Here is a 24877-nt window from a genome sequence, read left to right as displayed (position 1 = left end):
CAATGATAGTTGGGAATGATCATACTGGACAAAAAGTGGGTGCTGAAATGAAATAAAGTGATAGGCATAATATCCCCTTCAGGAACAATATTTCAAAACATAAGGTCTAAAAATAATTGAGGAAGAGAGACAGGGAGAGACAGGGAGAGAGGGAGAGAGAGAGAGAGAGAGAGAGAGAGAGAGAGAGAGAGAGAGAGAGAGAGAGAGAGAGAGAAGAGAAAGAGAAAATGTCTGCCACAGAGGCAGGCAGGGTAAGGGTATGAGGGGACTGGGACATTGTGGTGGGAAATGTGCAGTGGTGAATTGCATTGTATGATTAAAATTCAATCTTGAACAACTTTGTAACTGTGAAAATAAAACCAATTGTTTTATGAATAGCCTTATAACCACTATGTTTAAATAAAGTAATAAAAAAAAAGAACCAACAAGATGACAGTAACATTTGGAATGGGACTCCTAAAGTTTACCTTTTTAAAAATATCTTTATTTAAGCCCCATAATTACAAGCATGATTATAGTTGGGTTTCAGCCATAAACAGAACACCCCCCCTTCACCAGTGCAACATTCCCACCACTAATGCCCCTCTCCTCCTCTACCCCTCCCTGTATTGAGACAGGCATTCTACTTCTCTCATTCTTTAACATTGTCATGCTAGTTGTTAGCGTTCACCTTCTATAGTAAATTGATACATAAGGGAAGGATCATCTTTCCCTATTATCATCTGCTTTTTTTTTAAAATAAGGGTTCTGAAGGCATTTTTATATTGTGTTTTTGTGTTTCTAGGTATATCCCTAAGAGTGGTATAGCTATATCATATAGGAGCTCAATGTCCAGCTTTTTGAGGAGTCTACATATTATTTTTCCTGAAAGGCTGGAGTAGACGGCATTCCCATCAGCAGTGAATGAAAGTTCCTTTCTCCACACATCCACGCCAGCACTGATTGTTGTTTTTGTTTGTTTGTTTTGTTTTTTGTCATGTATGCCAGTCTCAGAGGCATGAGATGGTACCTCATTGTTGTTTTGATTTGTATTTCCGTGATGTTTAGTGATCTGAAGCATTTTTTCAAGTACTTTATAGCCATTTGTATTTCTTCTTTGAGGAAGTGTCTATTCATTTCTTCTAATTTTTGATGGGGCTAGATTTTTTTTCTTATTAAGTTCTGTCAGTACCTTGTATATCTTAGATGTTAGCCCCTAATCCAATGGGTATTTAGTGAATAGTTTTTCCCATTCTTCAGGTTGCCTTTTTATCCTAGTCACTATTTCCTTTGAGATGCAGAAGCTTCTCAGTTCAAAATAGCCCCATTGTGTATCTCTACTTCCACTTGTTTGAACAGTGATGAGCAGGGGATGTGTTTTCAATTTGTTTTATTTCTGAAGTAGTATTTTGTAGTTTTCTTCATAAAGGTCCTTCACCTCTATAGTTAAGTTGAATCCAAGGTATTTGAGTTTGTGTGTCACTAATGTGAATGGGCTTTTTTAATTAATATCTTTACTTAAACACCTTGATTACAAACAAGATTGGAGTTGGGTTTCAATCATGTAAATATCACCCACCCCCCTTCACCAGGCAACATTCCCATCACCAATGTCCCAAATATCCCTCCTCCCCACCCCACCCCCACTTGTACACTAGACAGGCCTTGTTCTTCCCTCATTCATTCACATTGTTATGATAGTTCACAATGTAGTTATTTCTCTAACTGTACTCAGCACTCTTTGTGGTGATGTCGTGAATCGAACCTTCCAGCCCTTCTCTTGTTAGTCTCTAAGAATTATTGCAAGAATGTCTTTAATTTTTCTGAAAACCCAAAGATGAGGGCGACTATTCTGCATCTATCTCTCTCCCTCTGATTTATTTCACTCAGCAAAATAGATTCCATGTACATCATTTTATAGGAAAATATCATGACTTCCATATCTCCTGACAGCTGCATAAATTTGCATTGTGTATATATACCACAGTTCCTTTAGCAATTCATCTGTTTTCTATTTATTTTCTAATTAATATCTTTATTTAAACACATTGATTACAAATATTATTGTAGTTGGGTTTCAGTCATATAAAGAAAACCCCCCCTTCACCGGTGCAACAATCCCACCACCAATGTCCCAAATAACTCTCCTTTCCTCCCACACCACCTGTATTCAAGACAGGTTTTTCCACTTCCCTCATTCATTAACATTGTTATGACAGTTCTCAGTAAGTTATTTCTCTAAGTGCACTCACAACTCTTTGTGGTGAGCTTCATGTTTTGTGCTGGGCCTCCAGACCCCCTCTCTTGGTCTCTGAGGATTATTGCAAAAATGTCTTGTATTTATCTTAAAACCCATAGATGAGTGAGACTATCATGTCTATCTCTCTCCCTCTGACTTATTTCACTCAGCATAATAGATTCCATGTACATCCATGTATAGGAAAATTTCATGACTTCATCTCTCCTGAAGGCTACATAATATTCCATTGTGTATATGTACCACAGTTTCTTTAGCCATTCATCTGTTGAAGGGCATCTTGTTTGTTTCCAGAGTCTGGCTATTTTAAATAGTGCTGCAATGAATATAGGTATGAGTAAGACATTTTTGTATTGTATTTTTTTGTTCCTAGGATTTATTGCTAGAAGTGATATAGCTGGATTCTATGGGAGCTCACTTTCAAATTTTTGGAGGAATCTCCATATCATTTTCTATAAAGGTTGAGTAGATGGCATTCCCAGCAGAAGTCAACAAGAGTTTCTTTCTCTCCACATCCTCACTAGATTATTACCATTCTTTGTGATGTGCACCAATCTCTGTGGATTGAGATGGTACCTCACAGTTGTTTTGATTTGCATCTCCCTGATGATTAGTGATGTGGAGTATTTTTTCATTTGTCTTTTGGCCATTTGTATTTCTTCTTTATCAAAGTGTCTGTTAATTTCTTCTCCCCATTTTTTGATGAGATTAGATTATTTTTCTTGTAAAGTTCCATCAGTGCCCTGTATATTTTGGATATTAACCCCTTATCTGATGGGTATTGAGTCAATAGTTTCTCCCATTCAGTGGGTTGCTCTTGTATCCTGGGCACTGTTTCCTTTGAGGTGCAGAAGCTTCTCAGCTTTATATATTCCCATCTGTTTATCTCTGCTTCCACTTATTTGGAGAGTGCAGTTTCCTCCTGAAAATGCCTTTAGTATCGATGTCATGGAGTGTTTTACCAGCATGTTGTTCTATATTCCTTATGGTTTCAGGTCTTGATATCATATCAAGGTCTTTAATCTATATGGATTTGACCTTCATACATGATGTTAGTTGTGGGTCTAAATTTGCCTTTTAGCAAGTTGCTAACCAGTTGTGCCAACAACTCTTCTTGAAGAGGCTTTCTCTACTATATTTAGGATTACTTGCTCATTTATAAAATATTAGGTCACTCTATGTTTGGGGAACATTCCCTGAGTACAAAAGCCTATTCCACTGATCTCAGGTCTGTCTTTATTCCAATACCATGCTGTTTTTATAACTATTGCTTTGTAATACAGTTTAAAATTGGAAATGTAGTGAACCCCATTATCTTTTCCCCAATAATTGCTTTAGCTATTTGTGGGTGTTTATTTTTCCAAATGAATTTCAGAAGTATTTGATCGACTTCCTTAAAGAATTTCATGGGTATCTTTAGAGAGATATGTTTCCATTTCTGCTTGTCCTCTCTTATTTCTTGGAGCAGAGTTTTATAGTTTTCTTTGGATAGGTTTTTCACGTTTTTGGTCAAGTTGACTCCAGGATATTGGAGTTTGTGTGGCACTAATGGGAATGGGGTTGTTTTCTTAATGTCCTTTTCTTCCTTATTATTATTGGTGTATAAAAAAGCCATTGATTTTTGTGTGTTAATTTTGTAGTCTGCCACATTACTATATGAATCTATTGCTTCTAGAAGCTTTTTGGCAGAGCTTTTAGAGTTTCCTAAGTAAGTATCATGTTATTTGCAAAGAATAAAAGTTTGACTTCTTCCTTTCCTATATGGATTCCCTTGATATCTTTTTCTTGCCTAATCGCTATAGCAAATACTTCCAGTGGTATGTTGAATAGTAGTGGTGAGAGGACAAGCCAGTCTTGTACCAGAATTTAGATCATCCATTGAGGATATTTGCCATTGGCTTGTGGTAGATGGCCTTTACTATATTAAGAAATGTTCCTTTTATCCCCATTTTGCTGAGAGTTTCATCTACTGATATGACCATGTTGTATTTATTTTTCTTGTTGTTGATGATGTGTATTATGTTGATAGATTTATGGATGTTAAATCACCTTTGCCTTTCTGGGATGAAACCTACTTGATCATAGTGAATGATATTCTTTTTTTTGGGGGGGGGCCACACCCAGTGATGCTCAGGGGTTACTCCTGGCTATGCACTCAGAAGTCGTTCCTGGCTTGGGGGACCATATGGGAAACCGAGGGATCGAACCGCGGTCCATCCAAGGCTAGCGCAGGCAAGGCAGGCACCTTACCTCTAGCGCCACTGCCCAGCCCCGTGAATGATATTCTTGATGAGGCATTGGATTCTATTTGCCAGGATTTTGTTGAGGATATTTGCATCTGTGTTCATCACGGATATTGGTCTTTAATTTTCTTTTTTAGCAGCATCTCTATGGCTTTCGTATCAAGGTGATGTTGCCTTCATAATAGCTATTTGGAAGTGTACCCGTTTTTCAATTTCATGAAAGAGCCTGGCCAGAATTGGTAGTAGTTCCTTTTGAAAGAATTCAATAGTGAATCCATCTGGGTCTGGGCTTTTGTTGTTGGGCAAACATTTGATCACCATTTTAATTTCCTCAATGGTGACGGGGTGTTAAGATATACTACATCTTCTATATTCAGCCATGAAAAGTTATAGGAGTCCAAGAATTTATTCATTTCTTCCAGATTCTCATATTTGGTCACATAGAGTTTCTTAAAGTAGTCTCTGATTACCCTTTGTATCTCTGCAATATCTGTAGTGATTTCCCGCTTTTTAATTTCTAATAAAGGTTATCAAGTTTCTCCCTTTCTGAGTTTTGCCAATAGTCTATTAATCTTGTTTATTTTTTCAAAGAACCAAAGTCTGCTTTTGTTTATCTTTCAGATTGTTTTTTGGGTTTCTTCTTCATTGATTTTTGCTCTAAGTTTTGTTATTTTTTTCTGTCACCCTATTTTTGGTTCCTCTTGTTGATCATTTTCTAATTTTATGAGCTGCATCATTAGGCTATTGAGGTAGGCCCCTTCTTACCTCTTGATGTGTGCTTGCAAAGCTATAAACTTTACTCTCAGTACTTCTTTTGCTGTATCCCATAGATTCTGGTAGTTTGTTTCTTCATTGTCATTTGTTTCCAGAAAAATTTTGATTTCTTCTTTGATTTCCTCTCAGACCTACTGGTTGTTAAATAGTAGGCTGTTTAATTTCCAGTGGGTAATGTTATTCTTCTGTGTCCCTTTGTAGTTAATGTCTAATTTCAGAGCCTTGTCATCAGTGAAATAGCCTGCAAAATTTCTATCCTTTTGATTTTATGGAGGTATATTTTATGTGCCAGTATGTGGTCTTAAAGAAGGATCCATGTACATTGGAAAAGAATGTGTATCCAGGTTTCTGGGGATAGTGTGTATGTGTATATATATATATATATATATATATATATATATATATATATATATATATATATATACACTAGTCCTCTTTCCTACATTTCTCTTTTCAAATCTAGTATATTTTTGTTGGGTTTCAGTCTGGTTGACCTATCAAGTGTCGACAGGGCCATATTGAGGTCTCCCACAATTATTGTGCTATTATTTATGTCCTCTTTCTGATTTGTCAATAATTGTATTAGATAATTTGATGGTCTCTCATTGGGTTCATATATTTTTAGTAGTGTGATTTCTTCCTGTTGCAAATATCCTTTGATTACTATGAAGTGTCCATCTTTGTCCCTTACAACTACTTTGAGTCTAAAGTTTGTGTTGTCTGATATTAATATGGCCATCCCAGCATTTTTAAGGGTGTTGTTTGTTTGGATGATTTTCCTCCAGCCTTTGATTTTGAGTCTATGTTTATTCTGACTATTCAGGTGTGTTTCTTGTACGTAGCAGAATGTTGGATTCAACTTTTTGCATTTAGCCACCCTGTGTCTCCTAACTGTGCATTTAGTCCATTGAAATGGAGGAAGATGATTGACATGGGATTTAATCTAATCATTGTGTATAAGTTTGGCATGTCTGTTGGTTTTCTTGTCTTAAAGTAGACCTTTCAGTTTTTCCTTTATGGCTGGTTTTGCATCTGTAAAGTTTCTGAGCTGTTGCTTATCCGTGAAGCTATTTATCCTTCCTTCAAACCTGAATGTGAACCTTGCTGGGTGCAGTATTCTAGTCAGTGGTCAGCAACATTTTTTTTCAACTGAGCAAAATCTCGCCAAAACCATGACTGAAATTTATTTTGAGAGCCACACAGGGTGCACACTGACAGAGGCTAGGAGCAGAGTCCTGACTCCTGGAGCAGCTGCCTAGCAGACAGAAGAGCCAAATTAAAAGTGTAAAGAGTCACATATGGCTCGTGAGCTGCAGGTTGCTGACCACTATTAGGTGAAGCAACCATTTCATTCAGTCTTGTCACAATATCCCACCATTGTATTCTGGCCTTGAGAGTTTGTGACATGTCTGCTGCAAATCTTATGGATGCTCCTTTGAATGTACTTTCCATTTTTGATCTTCTGCTTTCAGTATTCTATCTCTATCTGCAGGATTCATCACTGTGATTAGGATGTGTCTTGGGGTGTTTCTCTTCGGGTCTCTTTAGCTGGTACTCTTGGGGCTTGCAGGATTTGATTTAATGAAGTCTTTAGCTCTGGCAGTTGCTCTGTGATGATGTTTTTGACTGTTGTTTCTTCTTGTGGACCCCCTTCCTGGGCCTCTGGGACTTCAATGATTCTTATGTTGTTTCTGTTGAGTTTATCAAAGATTTCTATTTTCATCTGTTCACATTTTTTGAGTACTTTTTTCATTGTATGATCATTTGCCTTAAGGTTCTTTTGCAATCGCTTCTGCTGTATGAAGTTGAACTATATTTGATCTTCTAGTTCACTGAATCTGTCCTCCGCTGCTGTTAAACTGCTGGATAGGTTTTCCATTATGTTTTTCAGTTCAGCTACCATGTTTTTCAGATCTGTCATTTCAGTTTGGAGTTTTCTGATTTCTATATTTGTGTTCTGTTTTCTTTGATTTCCATGAGCATTCTCCACATTTCTATTCTAAACTCCTTATCTGAGAGGATAAGAAGAAGTTTGGTATTTTTTGGGTCATCAGAGCTATCTTCTTCATTCTCTGTGCTTGGTGTTTGCCTGCAACGTTTCCCCATTGTCATGCTTGTAGTGTGATTTTGTCTGCGTGTTATAGTGGGTTGCATTTGTTACAAAGAGTGCCCAGCTGTAAAGCAAGGCAGAGTTGCTATGCTCTTTTGGAACCTCTAGGAAAGTGATTTTGCTGGGCCCTTCTCAGCTCATTCAGGAGAGTTTCAGGAGAAGAACAGTAGATAAACACACACAGACGACAGGCCCATTCTCTCCAAATTGGTAATCACACAGCAGGGCCAGATTCCTCCTGCCTGTCTTCACAGACAAAGGGATCTGCCTATTTGCTAGTTACCGTTGAATGCTGGTTTTCACTCATGGACTCAGTCTTCCTTGGCTTTTCAGCCTGGGAAACTCTAGGAGAGCGATTTTGTTGGGCCTTTCTTGGCCCATTCAGGAGAGGTACAGGAAAGAACAGTAGACAAATGTGCACAGGTGACACACACACAGTCTCTCCAATTGGTAATCACACAGCAGGGCCAGATTCCTCCTGCCTGACTTCACAAAGGGATCTGCCTTTCTGCAAGTTACCACTAAATGCTGATTTTTCACTCAGCCATTTATCTGTTAGAAGGGCATCTTGATTGTTTCCAGAGTCTGGCTATTGTAAATACCGCTGCAATAAATGTTGGTGTGAGGAAGAAATTTTTGTATTGTATTTTTGTGTTCCTAGGCTATATCCATAGGAGTGGTATAGCTGGAGCTCAACCTCCAGCTTTTGGAGAAATCTCCATATTGCTTTCCATATAGGTTGGAATAGATGGCATTCCGACCAGCAGTGAATAATAGTTCCTTTCTCTCCACATCCTCGCCAGCACTACTTGTTCCCATTCTTTTTGATGTGTGCCAATCACTGTGGTGTGAGAAGTTTTCTCATAGTTGTTTTAATTTGCACCTCCCTAATGATTAATTATGTGGAGCATTATTTCATGTGCCTTTTGGCAATTTATATTTTTTCTTTGACAAAATGTTCATATCTTCTCCCCATATTTTGATGGGATTAAATATTTTTTTCGAGTAAAGTTCTGTCAGTGCCTTGTATATTTTGAATATTATCCTCTTATCTGATGGGTATTGAGTGAATGGTATCTCCCGCTCAGTGGGTGGATCTTCTATCCAGGGCACTATTTACTTTGAGGTGCAGAAGCTTCTCAGCTTTATATATTTCCATCTGTTTATCTCTGCTTGTACTTGTTTGGGGAGTGCAGTTTTCTCCCTGAAAATGTCTTTAGTCTCAATGTCATGGAGTGTTTTACCTACATGTTATTCTATATACTTTATGGTTTAGGTCTGATATCAAGGTCTTTAATCCATTTGGATTTGACCTTTGTACATGGTGTTAGTGTGGGTCTGAGTTTGGTTTTTTGCAAGTGGCTAACCAGTTGTGCCAACACCACTTGTTGAAAGGCTTCTTTCATTTAGGATTTCTTGCCCGTTTATCAAAAACTAAGTGATTGTATATCTGGGGTGCATTCTCTGAGTACTCAAGTTTATTCCACTGATCTGATTATGTCTTTATTCTAATAACATGCTTTTTAGATAACTATTGCTTTGAATTATAGTTTAAAACTGTGGAAAGTAATGCATCCCATATTTCTTTTCCCAAGTATTGCTTCAGCTATTTGAGGGAGTTTATTGTTCCAAATGAATTTCTGTAGTGTTTAATCTACTTCTTTGAAAAATGTCATGGGTATCTTTAGAGGTATCACATTAAATCTGTACAATGCTTTGGAGAGTATTGCCATTTTAATGATGGTAATTCTGCCAATCCATGAGCAGGGTATGTGTTTCCATTTCCATGTGTCCTTTTACATTTCTTGGAGCAGGGTTTTATAGCTTTCTTTGTATTGGTTCTTCATGTCTTTGGTCAAGTTGAAAAATAAAAAACATAGACATGAGAGCTGGTAGGACCAACCCATTATATGATGAATATCACAAATAATGGTGAGTGAAGCTAGAGAAATAACTACACTAACAACTATCATGATAATGGTCATGAGTGAGAGAAGTAGAATGTCTGACTTGAATATATGCAATGGTTGTGGGAGGAGCGTGATGAGGGGTATTGGTGAAAGAAATGTTGCACTGGTGAAGAGTATTCTTTTTATGACTGAAACCCAACTACAAACATGTTTGTAATCATGGTGCTTAAAGATATTATTTAAAAAATAAAAGAACAAAGTGGAAAAAATAAAATAGATGAGGGTTCTGGAGTAATAATAAAGCAGTTAAACAGTTAAGAATCTTACATCCCACAAAGTCAACCCTGGCTCATTCTCAGACACAGTACATGGTTCCTTGAATACTTCCACAGTGTTCCCTCAGCACCAAGCAGAGAGTAAGCTCTGGGCACTGACAGCATTAAGCTCTGAGCACTATTAAGAGTTGCCCACCCTGTAAAAAAATTATATTGACTGGGAGGGGCAGAAGCTCCCCAGACTGACTGGAGCACATAATTTGCACACTGGAGTTCTAAGTTTGATCACCAGCACTAATTGCGCTTTTAAGTACCACTTGGAGCAACCCCTTGAGCACAGATCCAAGAGAAATTTTCAAATATGTGGCTCCAAAAAGAAAAAAAAAAAAAACGGAAAAAATCTAAAATGACTCAAGCATTGTATAGTGGTATACTAAGAAAAAACAGAATGAGAAGCAGATTCTCCATAGATAAAACTTTTTAATATAAGTAAAATTTAAGTTCAAAAGAAGGGGTTATTTCTAATACTTAAATAACATAAAATAATGTTAACCCAATCACATCATCGGGGTTCTATATAAAATATTAAAAAAATATAAATATTAAATAAATAACCTTTAAATAAAAATTGCAAGACAGACAATAGATATTGAGATGGCCAACACATACACTCATGCATACACATAGGATCGATCCAAGGTTTACAGTTGAAAGACTGATCCAGGTGAAATGGGACAGAACACTTAAGAAAATATAATGTCAGCAAGTCAGATGGAAAGATTTTCCATTTTCTAGGCCAATCATGATTGGTGAGGATAAACTTTACTGAAGAAAGGCTTCTTGGGTTAGATTGTGTATAGAGCATTTTTAAAAACAATTATAATTTTCAAGTCTCGAAAACTAAGTGATATGTTAATGAGCATTGTAAGAGGAGTTTATCACATGAAATACTGTCTAGCGGGTCTTGAACATCCAGTTTCCTTTCCTAAAAGCATTCTAAAATTATGAGCATTATAGTATAATGGTAAACTAACTACAATCAAAAAGAGACAATAACATATTCAATGAACGAGTAATGTAACAGGAGTTCATGGCATGCAGTTGCATATTCTATTGTTATCTGTGGACATAAACATTATATTATATTATATTATTAGGCATAGTCAAATAGAAAATGAATAGATTAGAATTTTTGTTGTGACATTATCATAATGAGCCCTGTCTTCTGAGTCTAATACAGTATAGCATTGTGATGTGGAACTGGGGTGATCAACCTATATCTCCATGTACCACTGTTGACAAAAAGATCAAGGAGTTATTATAGACATAGTAAAATTAAGACATTAAAACTACTTATAATGAGCACTGTAGTGGGAGTCCAAATGCTTCCAAATTCATTATGCACCCATTTGTATGGATAAAAGCACTAGAAAATTATCATAGATATCTACAAAGATCCCTAGATTGGACACCTCAAACTAAATAGCTGTATCTGCTCTTGATGGAAAAATTAAATCCACTGTCATTTAAGGAAACTATTGACAAAGGACTGTTGTGCCATTATATTGTGTAGGTGATTTGGTTTGTGCAATCCTCTTTGAGTAGTTCATTTAGGGTCGGTTTGGTTAGTGCAAATATTTTGAGTTCTCTTTTGTCTGAGAATGTTTTTAACTGAGCTCCCACATGATCCAGCTATACCACTCCTAGGGATATACCTTAGGAACACAAAAATACTATATGAAAACTCCTTCCTCACACCTATATTCATTGCAGCACTATTCACAATAGCCAGACTCTGGAAATAACCAAGATGTCCTTCAACAGATGAATGGCTAAAGAAACTGTGGCACATATACATAATGGAATATTATGCAGCCATCAGGAGAGATGAAGTCATGAAATTTTCCTATACATGGGTGGACATGGAACCTATTATACTGAGTGAAATAAGTCAGAGGGAGAGAGATAGGCACGAATAGTCTCACTCATCTATGGGTTTTACGATAAATAAAAGACATTTTTGCAATAATTCTCAGAGACAAATGAGATGAGAACTGGAAGGTACAGTTTACAACATGAAGCTCACCACAAAAAGTGCTGAGTGCAGTTAGAGAAATAACTACACTGAGAACTACCATAACAATGTGAATAAATGAGGAAAGTAGAAAGTCTGTCTCAAGTACAGGCAGGCGGAGGTAAAGGAGGGAGATTTGGGACATTGTGGGGTAATGCTGCACTAGTGAAGGGGGGTGTTCTTTACATGACTGAACCCCAACTACAATCATATTTGTAATCAAGGAGTTTAAATAAAGATATTAATAAAAAATAAAAAGAGAAAAGAATAAAGGAAAATAACCAATGTTCAAAAAAGAGGTCAAGCTGTTTAACTAGAGTGTACAGAGTGATGAAGCAATATTTATTAATAGTGTCCTGAACTCTTCTAAACTGTTTCTACTTGACACTTAGAAACGTTCTCTCTCCTAAGGAATCTGTTTCTTTTTTCAAGATAAACATTTAAAATAAATCTTCTAAAATGGGACTAATTATTTATCAGCAATTTTTGCTTTATTTGGGGGCATAATTGGCTTTTTCCTCAGGACTCCACCTGCTAGTAGTACTCAGGGGACTTATGCAGTGACAGGATTGCATAAAAATTTGATTAATTGAGGGGAGTGGGAAAAAGTTTTATTGACTGAGATTCTGTGGTTCACAATACTGTTAATAAGAGTTTCTTATGTGCATAATTCCAAAATAATGTCCATCATCAGTGTTCCCATATTCATTTTCCAAGGACCCAATCTCCCCACAAGCCCACATTGCTCATCAACTCAATTGTGTGATTCAGTTTTCCTAGTGTATTGCCTTTGGCCCTTGGTTGACCCTTACGTGTATCTTTAAGTCCCACATATGAGGTATTCACTCAATATGATATTCCATCCCTACTTCTGAAAATGCATGATTTGTGTTCTTTTTTTGAGCTGTGTATGTTTTCCATAATTTCCTGTTCCATTCATCCATAATCAGGTATTCTGGTTCTTTCTCTCTCTCCCCTCTTTCTCTGCCTTCTCTCTTTCTCTCTCTTTCTCTCTCTCTCTCGCTCTCTTCTCTCCCCCTCTCTCTCTCCTCTCTCTCTGCCCAGTATTTCCTATCACCACTATTATATGCCATGATGAACATAGGTTTGAATATATCCCTACAATTTTATTATTTTTGTGTTTGTGGATAAATACCAAGAAGTGATATTTTTTGAGTCCAATGATAGTTTTATCCTTTTATTTTTTTTGAGATGATATTCTGTGGTGGCCAGATTTGAATCACTGCCATGGCCAAGACTGCATGTAAAGTAAATACCTTAGCCTCTGTACTATGTATCCAGATTTATTTTTTTAAATCAAAACTACACATAGAAATCTTCCACATTTCCAAATTAGTTCCATATTAACTCATTTGGGGTTGGAAATAAAAATTAACAGAACCAACTTTTCACATAGGATTAAAAAAGGACCTGTTTATGAAATGGGGATCTAGAGAAGATGACCAGATATTTTAGGGGAGAGCATGCCTGGTGGTACTTCTGGCTTACTCCTTGTCAGGCTTAAGGGGCCATATGGGTGCTGGGGACCTAGCCTAATATGGCCACACACACTCAATGTCTTATCACTCTGGCTCCAGAATATCCAGAATATTTTCAATTTGAATGTGAAACATTCTCTTCCCTATAAAATCTAAAGTTTTACATATATTTAAGATTCTGGGCCCAGAATGAGAGCAGGTAAGACATTGGCCTTGCACGCAGCATACCTGGGACTGACTCAGGTTTGATCCCATATGGCTCCCTAGTCTGCAGAAGTAATTTCTGAGCACAGAGCCAGGAGTAACCCCTCACAGCCACCATGTGTGGCCCCCCAAAAAAACTAACAAAAAGATTCTTTGCTTTATTGAGGGGTTTCATTGTTCTTTTACAATTTGAGGATTTTGCTGGAATAAATTAGCAGACGTCATCCTCAACTTGTATTTTATTAAATGATGAAGGTTAATGAGGGTATAAGTATGGGAGTATTCTATTCCAGAAATATTTAGAGCAAAGAGAAGTGTGGTTCTGAAAGAGCAAAGCCTCCCAAAGAAATATTGCTTGTCCCACAGTTGTGAATTGGCCACAAACCCTCACTGATATTAATTAGAACTCATAGGGCAGAACAGGCACAGCCTTCATGAAAATATTCTCTTTCTCCTGTTTTTCTTTAAAAAAAAAAAAACATGGTTAGGGCTGGATATACTGCTGTATTAGCAAGTAGTGCATTTGCCTTGCACACAGCCGATCTAGGATGGATGGTGGGTCAAATACTGGTATCTCATATGGTACTCCAAGCCTGTCAAGAGCAGTTTCTGACTGCAGAGCCAGGAGTAACCCCTGAGCGTCACCACTGGGTGTGACCCAAAACCCCCCCAAAATAAAAATAAATGAACCACATGCAAATAGAAGGTAGCATTTCTATAGTACATGACTATTTCTGATTATATAAATATAAGGGATTAAAATAGCAAATTGATGCAAAATCCCAAGAATGACTTTCCCATACAGTTAATCTATATAGAAATAATATATTTTCATCCAGGAAACTTAGGAAAGGGCTCACATCACCAGATGCAGTTTTCTCTCCTCAGAAACTTGAAAGTTTGTTCCTCTGATAAAAATTTAGAACATAATTGGGTGGTAAATTAAGCACATTTTTAAAATGGTGCATTTTGAATTTGTAAACGTTTTTTATTTCCACTCAGTCAGCTATAAAAATGGCAGCAGTTCAAGTTCCTAGTTAAGGATACTCTCTGGGGAAAGATAACTTCATTTTAGGATATGAAAAAATGGGAGGAGTATGAAAGAATATTCAGAGACAATAATGACAAGGGCCAGGAGTACCAGTCCATGGGAGGAAGCTTGTCACAAAGAGCTGTGAGTGCAGTTAGGGTAGAGAAGGAACCACTATAACAGTGATAGTGGGAAATGACCACTCTAGATAAGAACTGGGTGCTGAAAGAAAGGAAAGTGAGATACATGATACCCCTGCAGTAAAAATATTGCAAACCATAGTGTTTTCTAAAAGAAAATAATGAAGAGAGAGAGAGAGGAAAAGAGAGAGAAAGAAGATAAATGTCTGCCCCAGAGAAAGGCAAGGAGGAGGGTGGGAGGGAAACTGAGGACATTGGTGGCAGAAAATGTGCACTGGTGAAGGGTGTTATACATTGTATGACTGAAACTTAATCATGAACAACTCTTTAACTGTGGAAATAAAAAAAAAGTTTTATAAACAATCTTGTAATCACGGTGTTTAAATAAGGTCATTAAAAAACTAAAAATAGAAAAAAGAAAAAACAAAGAAAAGTTCATATCACCTGTCAACACAAATTGATTTGTGGTATGTGCACTCCTTCTCTCAGCATCAAGACCACTTGCTAAACACTGACCCCATGAGATTAGCAGAAGGAAAGTTTAATTGAAATGAAGTCTTATGAATGCTGTGCAATCAGTTGCCAAATGGCCTATGCCAGGATTTTCATGCAAGTTTTATCCTTTCTCTTAAGGATTAATGGGCATTATTCTGACCCAGTTTGGCACTTTATATATTGTTTAGACACTGTGTTTGATAAACAAGTTTTGTCTATTTCTCTTTGTTTTTCTTAATGCATCAAAAGGTCTAGGTTTGCTGTCTCTTTTTGCGCGGCGTTTGGGTCGGACCCTCCGGCGTGCGGGCTGGAGGAGTGAGTGAGGAGGGGCTGAGGGAATTTGTGTCCCTTTGCATGCAGCGTTTGGATCGGACCGTCTGGCGTGCCGGCTGGAGGAGGGAGTGAGGAGGGGTGGAGGAAATTTCTGTCCCTTTGCGCGTGGCGTTTGGGTCGGAACCTCCGGCGTGCCGGCTAGAGGAGTGAGTGAGGAGGGGCTGAGGGAATTTCTGTCCCTTTGCACGCGGAGTTTGGATCGGACCCTCCGGCGTACCGGCTGGAGGAGTGAGTGAGGAGGGGCTGAGGGAATTTCTGTCTCTTTGCGCGCGGCGTTTGGGTCGGACCCTCCCCCCAGGGACCCCGGCGTGCCGGCTGGAGGAGTGAGTGAGGAGAGGCTGAGGGAATTTCTGTCCCTTTGCGCGGCTTGGGTCGGCACCTCCCCCCAGGGACCCCTGCATGCCAGCCGGAGAGGGTTGAGTGACTCCCTTCCCCCAGGTGGGTGCCTAGAAAGGAAAGTTGAACAACCCGAATAGACGGGAGAGATAGGGCCAGCCATCTGGACTTGCAGGTGATCTAGAGCAGTCCACCCTCCTGGACCCTGGAGTGGACCAGGGATCCCCAAAGGTGAGGACAGAGCCTGAAGGGTTGGACTGAGGGAACCCTTCAAGGGAGGCATGGAGGGGGCGGAGCTCCATTGACTCCAAGAGAAAGGAGGGGGGATTGAGAGCTAGGCTCAGCAGTGCCAGTAACCATTGTGGCCAGGAGTGGAACTGCACCGCTGACAGAAATAAGGAGCAGAAAAGGGAAAAGACCCACAGCAGGAAGGCTGAACTCTAGGTAGCAAAGGGGAGGAGAAAGGGCTAGGCTCAACAAACTCACCCAACAGGCCCCTCTAGAAACACCGTCAGGAAGGGGACCAAAGCAGGCCAAAATTAGAAGCCACAGCACTCCAAAATACACCATTAAATACAAAGAACAATGCGTAAATCAAGAGATCTCTAATAACTGGAGACACCATGACAAACCCTATCAAATTTCCAAGTCCACCAAAACGCACAGATCCACGGGAAGAAGACCTAAAAGCTGTCATGAGGAAGGAAATGCAAGAATTAATAAAAAGAATTGAAAGAAACCCTAGCAACCGAGTATAAGAAATCCATGGACGAACGAATCAGCCAAATTAAAGAAGAAATGTCAAAGAACATGAGAGATTCCATACAAAAAGAAGTTAAGGAATTAAAAGACAAGGTAACAAGCCTTACGAGCAGAAACACAGAGTTGGAGAAGCACATCGAAGAACTCGAAGGAAAACTGCAATCAAAAAATGATAAAGAAACCAACAAAGAAATAAAAGGCAAAGCACTGGAAGGAAAAATCCAATATCTAATGAACAAGGACAAAAGAAACAACCTAAGGATTGTGGGTATACCAGAAGGGGAGAAAATAGGGAAGGGGGAAGAACAGGTAGTCAGGGAGATAATAACAGAGAACTTTCTCACCCTCTGGAAAGACAATTCAGGACAAATCCAAGAAGTCAAGAGAGTCCCTAATAAAATAGACCCTAATAAACCCACACCAAGACACATAATAATCCAAATGGCAAAAAACAAAGAGAAAGAGGAACTCCTGAAAGCAATAAGGGAGAAAAAAAACCTCAGGTACAAAGGAAAGGATATAAGAATCAAACCAGATCTCCCATTTGAAATAATTCAAGCAAGAAGACAGTGGAATGACATATTTAAATGACTGAATGAAAGAAATTTCCAACCCAGGGTCCAATACACAGCAAAACTATCATTCATATGGGAGAGCAGACTAAAAACATTCTCAAACATGAACGAACTTTAACTATTTCTGCAAACTAAACCGACCCTAAGCGACTTACTCAGAGACGAATTACACAATCCAAACCCCCGATTGTAACAACAACCACTCCACACAATACAACTGCACAACAGTCCTCTCTATCAATAATTTCCCTAAATGTTAACGGACTAAACTCTCCAATTAAAAGACACATAGTAGAGAACTGGGTTAGGAAATATAAACCGGACTTCTGCTGTCTACAAGAAACACACCTACAGTTACAGGATAAGCACAGGCTTAGAATAAAAGGATGGAAAGTAATTATTCAGGCTAATGGAAAACAAAAAAGAGCAGGGACAGCCATTCTTATTTCAGACCAAATTGTATTCAACCTCAAGAAAGTGATCAGAGACAAAGAGGGTCACTACTTACTGATCAGGGGAACATTAGATCAAGAAACACTAACCCTGGTCAATATCTATGCACCTAATGTAGAGTCACCAAAATATGTGAGGCAACTACTGGCAAACCTGGAGAAACACATGAAGGGAATTGTGATAATAGTAGGGGACCTCAATACTCCACTATCACCACTGGACAGATCCTCCAAGCAGAAAAATAGCAAAGAAATAAGAACTCTAAATGAAAAATTAGAAGATTTAGGGCTAATAAGAATTATATAGAGCCCTCCATCCCCAGAAAGCAGAATACACATTCTTCTCAAATCCACATGGAACCTTCTCCAGAATAGACCATGTCTTAGGATACAAAGCGAACCTATGTAAGACCACAAATGTAAGGATCATTAGAAGTAACATTTCAGATCACTATGCAACAGAGCTTAAAATTGATGTCAAGAAGAAGCAATTGAGGAAAACTAATACCTGGAGACTAAACAACATGCTGCTTAACAACAGCTGGGTCAAAGAACAACTCAAGGAAGAAATAAAAAGATTCCTTGAGACAAATGACAATGAAGAGACAACATGTCAAAATTTATGGGACACAGCAAAAGCAGTAATCAGGGGGAAACTCATAGCAATACAGGCCTATGTCAAGAAACAGGAAAACAACAAAAACAACATTTTCAAAGATCACCTCAAAGAATTGGAACAACAGCAACAAAGAAATCCAACCACATCCAGAAGGCAAGAAATAATAAAAACCAGAGCAGAAATAAACAACATCGAAACTAAGAAAACAATACAAAAAATCAATGAGACCAGGAGTTGGTTTTTCGAAAAAATAAACAAGATAGACAAACCATTGGCAAGACTCACCAAAAATAGAGGGAAAACACCCAAATCACTAGGATCACAAATGAAAGGGGAGAGATTACAACAGAACCCCAAGAAATACAACATATCATGAGATCATATTATGAACAACTATACTCAACTAGGCTAGAGAACCCAGTAGAAATCGACAGATTCTTGGACAAACACCCTCTTCCAAGACTGGAAAAGGAAGATCTAGAAAGTCTAAACAGACCAATCACTTCAGAGGAAATTGAAGATGTAATTAAAAAACTCCCTAAGAACAAATGCCCAGGCCCAGATGGATTTACAGGTGAATTCTATCAAACATTTCAAGAAGACCTATTACCACTGTTCCATAGGCTTTTCCAAACCATAGAAAAAACAGGAATCCTCCCCAACTCCTTTTATGAGGCTAATATCACACTCATCCCCAAAGAAGGCAAAGACACCACCAAAAAAGAAAAGTACAGACCAATCTCACTAATGAACATAGATGCAAAGATACTCAACAAAATCTTAGCAAACCGAATCCAACACTTCATCAAAAAGATCATACATCACGACCAAGTGGGATTCATACCAGGAATGCAAAGTTGGTTCAACATACGCAAATCAATAAACATGATACATCACATCAACAACATGAAAGACAAAAACCACATGATCATATCAATCGATGCCGAGAAGGCGTTTGACAAAATCCAACATCCTTTCATGTTTTTTTTTTTTTTTTTTTTTTTTTTTTTTTTTTATAATTTTTTATTATGAATTATGAGAACAAAAGATGCAAAGAAAGAGGATAAGGTAAAGTTACAGTGGAAGGACAATCACCCATAACATAATTATCAGAAGAAGTCCCCTTGCTGATATCTTAACTTTGAATTTTCACCAAAAAAAGTTAAGATAAATAAAACAGAATCCATGTGCAATTACTTTTTCCCTCAAGTCCCCAGATTGTAGCACATTATAATATTTCTTAACAGCACACAAGGCAATCTAAAGCCATCAAGCTTACGTAACTCCTTAAACATTAGAGGCATAGTGTTTTTTACATTTCCATGTACATGCATATTAGCTTAAGTTAACCTCAAATTTTAAGTGGGTGTGTTTTAAGGATTAGAGTCAAAGGAGCACAGTAAAAACGGTGTTAGAGTGGCAATTGTTGTTTGCATAGGCCCACCAAAATATGAGAGGCATGGAAAGGAATAGCCTTGGCCTAAATACAAAGAGATCCTACCCCTGAAGTTTCCTGGCATAAGACCAGCTCTAGGCCTCAGGAAAGTTATCGTTCGCTCCAAGACATTGTCCGTAGCGCCAACACACTTATCACAGAGTCTCTGTTGTTGGTCTCATGTTTCTGTATTAAAGATTCTGGAATCTGCATGTCCTACATTGAAGTCATGATGAGGAGTGCCTTCTCGTTTCACTTCACCATGAAAGGGGAATGCAGGAAGCCCTGTCCTATAAGCAGGTTGTTGTTGTTGTTAAGTCTTCTCAGTGTTAAAGGAAGTCTCTTTTGAGCAGGACGATGTCTGAGCAGTGGTAGGGTCTTCCGTGGTAGAGGATTGCTTCCAGGTGATGTTATAGACAAACCTCACCATAAATGGGCAATACAGCAAGCCCTGTCCAGTAAACAGGTCATTGTTCTTGTTGTCTTCTCAGTGCTAAGGGATGTCTCTTTTGAGTAGATCGATGTCAGAGCAGCTGTAGGGTCGTCCCTGGTACAGGAATGCCTCCGGGTGATGTTATATACAACCTTGGATGTTTTGTAAATGTCTTCTGTAGATCAAGGGGTAAATGGAGAATGTCCATTCTTCTGAGGCCTGTGCCAGGTCTTTATGTCAATGTTCAGGGTGTAAGGTCTCATTGTACTACAAGATTTGTGTGTTCCCCTTTCTATTAGATAAGAACTTATTGGTATGTATAGTATTTTCCCATGTCAGTGTGCCTACGCAAACAAGATATAAAGCCACGTGGTGCTATCAGATATATGGGGGCATAAGAACATTTCCAACAAGACCCATGACTTGGTTCAAACATAAGTATTAAACTGAGGGATTCTTTCACACCAAATTCCATATTGAGTAGTTCACAAAGAGAAGATAAAAAAAAATGGGGGGGGATCATCACTGTATAAGAAAGTATTTAGCAAAAGTTATAGCCGTCAAAGAAAACACGCATAAAATGTTGAAAAGATATGTGTCCTTTTTATGCCTTTTAAAATAGTTGTGTGGGTGTTAACTCTAGGGCACCACTTTGGTCTGTGAATTAGGACTCAAGAGTACTTAAGTTAGAACATCCTTTCATGTTAAAGACACTCAGCAAAATAGGGTTAGAAGGAACCTTCCTCAAGATAGTTACGGCTATTTATGAAAAGCCTACAGCCAACATTATACTTAATGGTGAGAAACTAGAAGCATTCTCACTAAGGTCAGGAACTAGGCAAGGCTGTCCACTCTCTCCACTCTTATTCAATATAACCTTAGAAGTCCTAGCAATAGCAATCCGACAAGAGAAGGGAATCAAAGGAATTCAAGTAGGGAAAGTTGAACACAAGCTAGCTCTATTTGCCGATGATATGATGATATACATCAAAAACCCTAAAGAGTCCACAGTAAAACTCCTAGAAGCAATCAACCAATACAGCAAAGTGGCTGGATACAAAGTCAATACACAAAAGACAGTAGCGTTTCTATATACAAACAATGAAGTTGAGGAGAGAGAGATTAAAAATACAATCCCATTTAAGATAGTATCAAAAAATATTAAGTATCTAGGAATCAACCTTACAAGAGAAGTGAAAGACCTATACCAGGGAAACTTCAAAACACTTCAGAAAGAAATTGACGACGATCTAAAGAAATGGAAGAACATCCCATCCTCATGGATAGGTAGAATTAACATAGTCAAAATGACTATTTTACCCAAACTTCTATATAGATTTAATGCAATCCCTATCCAAATCCAGACACAATTCTTTAAAGAAATAGAACAATCAATCACAAAATTCATCTGGAACCACGAAAGACCCAGGATAGCCAAACACATACTGAAAAACAAGAAGCTGGGAGGCATCTCCTTACCTAACTTGAAACTATACTATAAAGCCACTGTAATTAAAACAGCATGGTACTGGAACAAAGACAGGACCTCAGACCAGTGGATCAGAACAGAATTCCCAGACATAAACCCCCAGATATACAGCCAACTAATATTTGATAAAAGAGGCAAGAATCTGAAATGGAACAAAGAAAGCCTATTCAACAAATGGTGTTGGTACAACTGGAAAACCACATGTACGAAAGTGAAAATCGACCCATATCTCACTCCTTATACAAAAGTTAACTCAAAATGGATCAAAGACCTTGAAATCAGACCCGAATCTATAAAGTTTATCGAGAATAAAATAGGCAGAACACTCGAAGACCTATATATCAAAAAGGTCTTTGAGAACGGAGCACCAATGTCAAGAACGTTAGCATCAAATATAAACAACTGGGACTATATCAAACTAAAAAGCTTCTGCATGGCAAAAGAAACCCTACTTAATGCAAGAAGACAGCTAACAGAATGGGAAAAAATCTTTTCACTTGATATATCAGATAAAGGGCTGATATCTAGAACATACAAAGCACTCAGAAAGCTGAGCCCCTGAAAACCAAATAAAGCCATAAAAAAATGGGGAGATGAAATGAATAGACACTTCTCTGAGGAAGACAGAAGGATGGCCAACAAACACATGAAAACATGCTCACCTTCACTCATCATCAGGGAGATCCAAATCAAGACAACAATGAGATACCACCTTACACCAGTGAGGTTGGCTCACATCAAAAATAATGGAAACGTTTGTTGGCGAGGATGCGGTATGAAAGGAACTCTCATCCACTGCTGGTGGGAATGCCCCCTAGTCCAACATCTATGGAGAAAAGTCTGGAGAGTGCTCAAAGAACTCAGAATTGAGCTGCCATTTGACCCAGCAATTGCTCTTCTAGGCATATACCCCCAAGATGGAAGGACATTCATTCCAAAATATGTATGCACCCCACTATTTATTGCAGCACTCAGTATAATAGCCAAATCTTGGAACCAACCTCGATGTCCAACAACAGATGAATGGATCATTAAGATGTGGTACATATACACAATGGAATATTACATGGCAGTCAGAAATGATACAATCACAGACTTTGCAGCAATGTGGATGGACCTAGATCATGTTATGTTAAACGAAGTAAGTCGGAAGACAAAAGATAAACACAGAATGGTAGCACTATTCTGAAACACCTAGAACACATATTTTATACACAACTAATATCTAACAATCAAATAACAGGGTTCAACAGGGTAGAAACTCCGAACACTGTAATAGTCAACATAGACGTGGGAGCGGTGTCCAAAATACATGAAAAAGGAACAACGCAAACTCTTGACTACACATTATACCACAAAGAAAACAGCAACAACAGAAACGGCAGCATAGAGAGAACAGGTATGTAATCAGACTTCTACAACAAAGGTCCACAATAACCCCTTAGAGTTTGTATACAGGAACAGAAGTATAGAACACCAAGGGAAATCACGGACTGCAATGGCAACATACCATAACACTACCTTTTAATGCCTTTATCCTACTATACTTTAAATAACCTCTCAGCTTTTCTGTCCACAGGTGCCCTTGGATACAAAGGGTGAACAAACTAAGGTGGCAACTCGGGATACCACACGGGATACCATACCTTGCTTGCACTACGAGATGGCCACAGGAAAACTCTTTAACATACACTTTATCTCTAGGTAATACCTACATTAAGGAATTGAAGCACAAGACCAGTCAGACCACTGAAGCAGTACCTGAGACGTACAGACTTAAACTACAGGCTCTATTCTTCGAACACATTCAATCAAACCAGCATTCCCTTGCTATTCTCTCCTCTCTTCTCACTATTTTTTTTTCTCTATTCTGTGCATTACTTTTTTCCCTCTCTCTCCCCCTTTTCTCTCTAAGGTATTTTCTCTTTTCTCTCCCTTCAAACCCTTCCCATATACCTTCCCCTTTCCCCCCTCTGGAAATCCAACTATCCCTTCACCCCTCAATCCCATCCAGATCTCCCACCATATTAAAACTCTTCACCCCCAGTCCTTATTCTATTAGGCATCAAGATCGACCCCCTACCCAATGAACCAGTACCCAGCACCCAGGCGAGAGGACACCCAGATAAACCCACACCTCGTCTCCTGAAAGAAAAGACAGCCAACTCCCCTGTGGACTGACGCTGCGAGGCCCTCCCTACCAACTCCCCCTAACGCGGACTACTCCTTGAAACCGGGCCTAGATCCAAAAGTATCCCCAATGCAAGAACTCTTCCAAGACCTCCCTGCCGCAAATTTTTACCAATCTGAAGAAGGTCAGGGGGTGGGATAGGAAGATGCCTGGGAACCCACACACCACAAGAAAAACCCAAAAGACAATGGGAAAAACTGTACTTCCAACATAGGCATAAGACCTGTAATACACCACCTCTTTACCTGCCCTCCCCCAAATGTAAGGTAATCTTTTGCACCACTTTGGTCCCTTAAAAATTTCGCTAACTCATTTTATTTTTTTTTCTTTTTAATTTATTTATTTATCTTTTTTTAAATGTTCGTCCTACATATATATTTGTGAGCACATACATTTTTAATTCCCTTTTTTTTTATTTTTCTCTCTTCGTTTTTTGTTATGTGACCTGTGTCTGTTATCCCATCAGTCCTACCACGAATACACAGACATTATAATGTAGCACCACTTCCCTCTGCAAAGGCACACTAAGTAAAGGGGAAATATTACATATAAAAAAAAAGAGCTCTTATCTACTAGAGATAGGAACTCAGTTGTTTAAAATATAGGGATATCTCCTGCCTTGAAAATATGTCATGTGGAATCAAATTAGACCTCAGGTGATTAGATACCATTCATCCAGCCTTGAACCCTTGATCCCTGACATAGAAACGGCACAGCTCTTCACAACAGCTGCAGGAAACAAACTCCATCCGGGATGGCCTTAATACGACGAGACCAACAACAAGGCCCAGCTCTAACATGATATCCTGACAACGAGGAAAATGCGAACATCTTGACCTTAGAGCAGATTAGCCTACCTTACCAACTAACGACAAGACAAAAACAGAAGTCGTGGCACCCTTTGGTAGGTCCAAAAGCCAAGATCGGGATTTACAGATGACTGGCTGCTAGATCCACGACCAGACTGTATACATCTTGGGTCCAATAAAAAAGCCCAGTTTAGGGTTTGAACTATGACCTGCACAATAATCATGATCCCCAGTCCCAAAGGTCCGGCAGAGGCAATAGTAACGGAATGGGGCTTTTGGAAGCACAAAGAAAGACGCTATCCTAGGTGCCACCCTACGTTCAGTGCAAAGACCAAGATCACCAACCACAGAAGATGGACTAAAATGACACTGAGGTAACAGAACCGCTAGAACCACAAGACTGACTTCATCATAAATCCCACCTCAGGATCTGTGCAGATACTGAGACATCTA

The 24877-nt window shown here is 38.7% G+C and overlaps 1 protein-coding gene across 1 annotated transcript in view; it reads right to left on the bottom strand.

Annotated features, from left to right (window-relative positions):
* Positions 1-24877, bottom strand: part of LIN7A (lin-7 homolog A, crumbs cell polarity complex component) — a 143852-nt gene that overhangs the window by 15980 nt on the left and 102995 nt on the right. The gene's annotated exons all lie outside the window — the stretch shown is intronic.

The sequence above is a fragment of the Suncus etruscus genome, chromosome 11 (assembly GCF_024139225.1).
Source record: "Suncus etruscus isolate mSunEtr1 chromosome 11, mSunEtr1.pri.cur, whole genome shotgun sequence".
Lineage (NCBI taxonomy): Eukaryota > Metazoa > Chordata > Mammalia > Eulipotyphla > Soricidae > Suncus > Suncus etruscus.
This window is presented reverse-complemented; position numbering and strand designations above follow the sequence as displayed.